The 7500-nt window shown below is 29.8% G+C and overlaps 1 non-coding gene and 2 pseudogenes across 1 annotated transcript; all 3 read right to left on the reverse strand.

Moving 5' to 3' along the window:
* Positions 1-866, reverse strand: part of LOC129251745 (large subunit ribosomal RNA) — a 4872-nt pseudogene extending 4006 nt beyond the window's left edge.
* Positions 867-1308: 442 nt separating this feature from the next.
* Positions 1309-1489, reverse strand: LOC129251748 (5.8S ribosomal RNA; annotated as a pseudogene).
* A 592-nt stretch (positions 1490-2081) lies between these two features.
* On the reverse strand, positions 2082-4072 carry LOC129251737 (small subunit ribosomal RNA). Its single transcript, XR_008583088.1, has one exon. It is a non-coding gene; the product is annotated as a small subunit ribosomal RNA (ribosomal RNA).
* Positions 4073-7500: the final 3428 nt, after the last annotated feature.

Genomic DNA, 7500 nt, shown 5'->3' on the forward strand with positions numbered 1-7500 from the left:
TTAAGTTAAGTTAATTATGCCATTAAGTTTAATATAACTCAATGACTTGCACATATGTTAGACTCCTTGGTCCGTGTTTCAAGACGGGTCCCGAAGGTATCCTGAATCTTTCGCATTGTTAATCATATAAATGCATACAAATAAATATTAATATCATAGATATTAAATTTTTTGTAAAATTCAAAAAATGAATTTTAGCATTATATATAATAAAATCTATCAACACTTTATCAAATCATTAGTATTTATTTTATGTTAATATGCTTAAAAAGCAAATTAATTTAAATAAACTTAATATCACCAATGATCTTTTGATAAATACTTTATTATGTTAATAGATTACAATGTCCTTATATGAAAAAAATGCACATTATTTTTTTAATTATTTAATGATGAATTTTTCATAATGGATATTCAGGTTCATCGGGCTTAACCTCTAAGCAGTTTCACGTACTATTTAACTCTCTATTCAGAGTTCTTTTCAACTTTCCCTCACGGTACTTGTTTACTATCGGTCTCATGGTTATATTTAGTTTTAGATGGAGTTTACCACCCACTTAGTGCTGCACTATCAAGCAACACGACTCTTTGGAAATATCTTTCTAGTAATCATTAACGTTATACGGGCCTGGCACCCTCTATGGGTAAATGGCCTCATTTAAGAAGGACTTAAATCGTTAATTTCTCATACTAGATATTAAGATATTCCATACACTGCATCTCACATTTGACATATAGACAAAGTGACTTAGTGCTGAACTATTTTCTTTTCGCTCGCCGCTACTAAGAAAATCCTTGTTAGTTTCTTTTCCTCCCCTCATTAATATGCTTAAATTCAGGGGGTAATCCCATATGAGTTGAGGTTGTTTTAATATTCTTTTTTTATCTTCTCACAATTTAATAAAAAAATTATATCATCTTTTCATCTCTATTTTTCTTTTCTCCTTTTATATATTGTAAATATATAAAAATAATAATAATGTAAAATGAGGCAATCCTAGAATAAAAAATTTAATTTTTATGCTAGACATTCCTCCTTTTAATTACATATATAAATTATTATTTTATATATATATATAAATAATATGAAAATTTTTTGTAAAGAATACTTAGATTCAATATTTTCATCATTTCATTTTATTTGAGAGGATTTTTTTTTTAAAGAATATATAATAAATAAAATTCATTATATATCTTTATTTTTTTTGCTATTAATATTATGAATTATTTAAAATCCAATAATATACACATTTGCTTAAATTCAATTATTTTTATAAAAGAATAAGCAACTTATTTAGCATAGTCTTACAACCCTCAACCATATGTAGTCCAAGCAGTACTTTAAAATTGAATTTAATGTACATAACAGCATGGACTGCGATATGCGTTCAAAATGTCGATGTTCATGTGTCCTGCAGTTCACACGATGACGCACAGTTTGCTGCGTTCTTCATCGACCCATGAGCCAAGTGATCCACCGCTTAGAGTATTTTTTTATTTATTTTTATTTATAACAAATGTCAATTTTTTTTTGCATATATTAATTGAAAGAGTAAAATTAAATAATATTAATAATATATAAATTGATTTTCTTTCAATAATATATATCAAATATATTTAACTCTAAACATTTTTATTAAGTTGCGAATGTCTTAGTTCAACAATAATACAGTGGTGGTATTTATTATGATTCAATTATTTTGTATTTTTTTAATCATTTTATGTATATATAATAATATAATAAATATATACCACTTTTGTTATTGTGAACAAATTAACTTATCATTCAATCAAATGAATAATAAGTACAACTTTTTATTTTCATGTTTAAAGGTTTTTAAAAGAAAAAAATAAGAAAAAACATTACAAAATGTACCATCATATATTATATTTAATATGATATAATTGATGGATCACAAATTGAATGAAAAAGAATAAAAAGAATTATGGATTCAAAATAATTATATAAATTTTTTTTTTTTTTTCTTTTTTTTTTTTTTTTTTTTTTTCTTTTTGTTCGTTTGTTTGCTTGTCTGTTTGTTTGTTTGTTTGTTTGTTTTTCTTACGGATATGGAACACAATAATGATCCTTCCGCAGGTTCACCTACGGAAACCTTGTTACGACTTTTACTTCCTCTAAATAATCAAGTTCGGTCAACTTTTGCGAAACAACCGTGACACACGAGGCGTCACAGTGATCACGTCCGGAGACCTCACTAAATAATTCAATCGGTAGTAGCGACGGGCGGTGTGTACAAAGGGCAGGGACTTAATCAATGCGAGTTAATAACTCGCACTTACTGGGAATTCCAAGTTCATGTGAACAGTTTCAGTTCACAATCCCAAGCATGAAAGTGGTTCAGCGGTTTACCCGGACCTCTCGGTCTAGGAAATACACGTTGATACTTTCATTGTAGCGCGCGTGCAGCCCAGGACATCTAAGGGCATCACAGACCTGTTATTGCTCAATCTCGTTACTGCTAGACGCAATTTGTCCATTTAAGAAGCTAGTGTCCTTATAATGGGACAAACCAACAGGTACGACTCCACTTATATAAACACATTCAAACACTTGTACATTCAAGATGTACGCATGAAAGAAGGCTATATAAGTTTCAACATCATAATCCTGAAAGCATCTATTTAATATATTTGAGTCTCGTTCGTTATCGGAATTAACCAGACAAATCACTCCACGAACTAAGAACGGCCATGCACCACCACCCATAGATTCGAGAAAGAGCTATCAATCTGTCTTACACGCTTATGTTCGGACCTGGTAAGTTTTCCCGTGTTGAGTCAAATTAAGCCGCAGGCTCCACTCCTGGTGGTGCCCTTCCGTCAATTCCTTTAAGTTTCAGCTTTGCAACCATACTTCCCCCGGAGCCCAAAAGCTTTGGTTTCCCGGGAAGCGACTGAGAGAGCCATAGTAGTAGCTACACCCAATTGCTAGCTGGCATCGTTTATGGTTAGAACTAGGGCGGTATCTGATCGCCTTCGAACCTCTAACTTTCGTTCTTGATTAATGAAAACATCTTTGGCAAATGCTTTCGCTTAAGTTAGTCTTACGACGGTCCAAGAATTTCACCTCTCGCGTCGTAATACTAATGCCCCCAAACTGCTTCTATTAATCATTACCTCTTGATCTAAAAACCAATGAAAGTAGAACAGAGGTCTTATTTCATTATTCCATGCACAAAATATTCAGGCATTTGGAGCCTGCTTTAAGCACTCTAATTTGTTCAAAGTAATTGTACCGGCCCACAACAACACTCGATGAAGAGCACTGAAGTAGGTTTAAATAGGAGGAATATATAAAAAATACATTGTATTAATTATATATAAGAACTCCACCGGTAATACGCTTACATACATAAGGTAATGTACATACCACAATATATAGTTGTACTACCCGTATGAAGCACAAATTCAACTACGAACGTTTTAACCGCAACAACTTTAATATACGCTATTGGAGCTGGAATTACCGCGGCTGCTGGCACCAGACTTGCCCTCCAATAGGTCCTTGTTAAAGGATTTAAAGTGTACTCATTCCAATTACAGGGCCTCGGATATGAGTCCTGTATTGTTATTTTTCGTCACTACCTCCCCGAACTGGGAGTGGGTAATTTACGCGCCTGCTGCCTTCCTTAGATGTGGTAGCCGTTTCTCAGGCTCCCTCTCCGGAATCGAACCCTGATTCCCCGTTACCCGTTGCAACCATGGTAGTCCTAGATACTACCATCAAAAGTTGATAGGGCAGACATTTGAAAGATCTGTCGTCGGTACGGGACCATACGATCTGCAAGTTATCTAGAGTTCAACCAATTTAACGATCAAATGATCGCTTGGTTTTAGTCTAATAAAAGCACACGTTCCATAAGGTCCGTGTTTATATTGCATGTATTAGCTCTAGAATTACCACAGTTATCCAAGTAACTGTTAACGATCTATGGAACCATAACTGATATAATGAGCCTTTTGCGGTTTCACTTTTAATTTGTTTGTACTTAGACATGCATGGCTTAATCTTTGAGACAAGCATATAACTACTGGCAGGATCAACCAGAATAATATTTGTATTTATATATTTTTCTTTGTTTTTCATATTTGAAAATTTCATAAATTACGGTGTATATAAAAAGTAAAGGGGCGACCCCCCTTTAGCTTTTCTTATCAAAATTCAAAAACCGTTTTTTATGAAAAAGAATTTTCGTTCTCTATATTATATATTTTATATAAAAATATAAGAACGATATTTCTTCTTAATATTTGCCAATTTTCAAATAATTTATCATTCTTAATAACATTTTACTTTTTTTTCAAATGCATTTTTAATGTAATAATTTCATATATTACATAATTTTTCTCTTTGAATTGAAATTAATAATTTCATAATTCTATTTTTTAATCATAAATATATATGATTGAAAAAATTTTCTCCTCTTTTCCTTTGTTTAAAATTTAATTTTTCTTATAAATTTTTGTTTTTCTTATTTTTTTCTCTTCATCATCTGTTTAATTTCCTGTATTTATACAAGAAACAAACAGTTGAGGATAATTTCTATGTAATGCTAGTATAGAATATAAAATTTTGAATTCAAAAATTTATTTCTATTTAAACTAACTATAGAAAACCAGGAATAAAATACAATAACACCAATATGCCATAACATGTTAGTATAGAATATAGATTCTTCATATATGTATATATATTCGAAAATTTTTTCTATTTAAACTAACGTATGGAAAACCAGGAATAAAATCATAATATTACCAGTTTAATATGGCTCAAATTCGAGTTTCATATAGTTATGATTCGATTTATATGCTTCAATATCATTGGTTAGTTAACTTTTGATATTTTCATATTATATCACATGCCTTCACCGTGAGTGTTTTTTGCCATGCACACCTCACATTGTCAAAAATGTATGGGAAAAATTCATTTCAATACATTTCAGTTTGATTTGAAATGTCTTTATTATATATTTTAGTGCCAATATGCCAAGGTTATATTCCATAACTCTCTATTTAAACTAACGTATGGAAAACCAGGCATAAAATCACAATATTACCAGTTTAATATGGCTCAAATTCGAGTTTCATATAGTTATGATTCGATTTATATGCTTCAATATCATTGGTTAGTTAACTTTTGATATTTTCATATTATATCACATGCCTTCACCGTGAGTGTTTTTTGCCATGCACACCTCACATTGTCAAAAATGTATGGGAAAAATTCATTTCAATACATTTCAGTTTGATTTGAAATGTCTTTATTATATATTTTAATGGCAATATGCCAAGGTTATATTCCATAAAATGTTAGTATAGAATATAGATTCTTCATATATGTATATATATTCGAGAATTTTTTTCTATTTAAACTAACGTATGGAAAACCAGGCATAAAATCACAATATTACCAGTTTAATATGGCTCAAATTCGAGTTTCATATAGTTATGATTCGATTTATATGTTTCAATATCATTGGTTAGTTAACTTTTGATATTTTCATATTATATCACATGCCTTCACCGTGAGTGTTTTTTGCCATGCACACCTCACATTGTCAAAAATGTATGGGAAAAATTCATTTCAATACATTTCAGTTTGATTTGAAATGTCTTTATTATATATTTTAGTGCCAATATGCCAAGGTTATATTCCATAACATGTTAGTATTAGAATATAGATTCTTCATATATGTATATATATTCGAAAATTTTTTCTATTTAAACTAACGTATGGAAAACCAGGCATAAAATCACAATATTACCAGTTTAATATGGCTTAAATTCGAGTTTCATATAGTTATGATTCGATTTATATGCTTCAATATCATTGGTTAGTTAACTTTTGATATTTTCATATTATTTCACATGCCTTCACCGTGAGTGTTTTTTGCCATGCACACCTCACATTGTCAAAAATGTATGGGAAAAATTCATTTCAATACATTTCAGTTTGATTTGAAATGTCTTTATTATATATTTTAGTGCCAATATGCCAAGGTTATATTCCATAACATGTTAGTATTAGAATATAGATTCTTCATATATGTATATATATTCGAAAATTTTTTCTATTTAAACTAACGTATGGAAAACCAGGCATAAAATCACAATATTACCAGTTTAATATGGCTTAAATTCGAGTTTCATATAGTTATGATTCGATTTATATGCTTCAATATCATTGGTTAGTTAACTTTTGATATTTTCATATTATTTCACATGCCTTCACCGTGAGTGTTTTTTGCCATGCACACCTCACATTGTCAAAAATGTATGGGAAAAATTCATTTCAATACATTTCAGTTTGATTTGAAATGTCTTTATTATATATTTTAGTGCCAATATGCCAAGGTTATATTCCATAACATGTTAGTATTAGAATATAGATTCTTCATATATGTATATATATTCGAAAATTTTTTCTATTTAAACTAACGTATGGAAAACCAGGCATAAAATCACAATATTACCAGTTTAATATGGCTTAAATTCGAGTTTCATATAGTTATGATTCGATTTATATGCTTCAATATCATTGGTTAGTTAACTTTTGATATTTTCATATTATATCACATGCCTTCACCGTGAGTGTTTTTTGCCATGCACACCTCACATTGTCAAAAATGTATGGGAAAAATTCATTTCAATACATTTCAGTTTGATTTGAAATGTCTTTATTATATATTTTAGTGCCAATATGCCAAGGTTATATTCCATAACTCTCTATTTAAACTAACGTATGGAAAACCAGGCATAAAATCACAATATTACCAGTTTAATATGGCTTAAATTCGAGTTTCATATAGTTATGCTTCGATTTATATGCTTCAATATCATTGGTTAGTTAACTTTTGATATTTTCATATTATTTCACATGCCTTCACCGTGAGTGTTTTTTGCCATGCACACCTCACATTGTCAAAAATGTATGGGAAAAATTCATTTCAATACATTTCAGTTTGATTTGAAATGTCTTTATTATATATTTTAGTGCCAATATGCCAAGGTTATATTCCATAACTCTCTATTTAAACTAACGTATGGAAAACCAGGCATAAAATCACAATATTACCAGTTTAATATGGCTCAAATTCGAGTTTCATATAGTTATGATTCGATTTATATGCTTCAATATCATTGGTTAGTTAACTTTTGATATTTTCATATTATATCACATGCCTTCACCGTGAGTGTTTTTTGCCATGCACACCTCACATTGTCAAAAATGTATGGGAAAAATTCATTTCAATACATTTCAGTTTGATTTGAAATGTCTTTATTATATATTTTAGTGCCAATATGCCAAGGTTATATTCCATAACTCTCTATTTAAACTAACGTATGGAAAACCAGGAATAAAATCACAATATTACCAGTTTAATATGGCTCAAATTCGAGTTTCATATAGTTATGATTCGATTTATATGCTTCAATATCATTGGTTAGTTAACTTTTGATATTTTCATATTATATCAC

This window comes from Anastrepha obliqua, unplaced genomic scaffold (assembly GCF_027943255.1).
Source record: "Anastrepha obliqua isolate idAnaObli1 unplaced genomic scaffold, idAnaObli1_1.0 ptg000065l, whole genome shotgun sequence".
NCBI classification, from domain to species: domain Eukaryota; kingdom Metazoa; phylum Arthropoda; class Insecta; order Diptera; family Tephritidae; genus Anastrepha; species Anastrepha obliqua.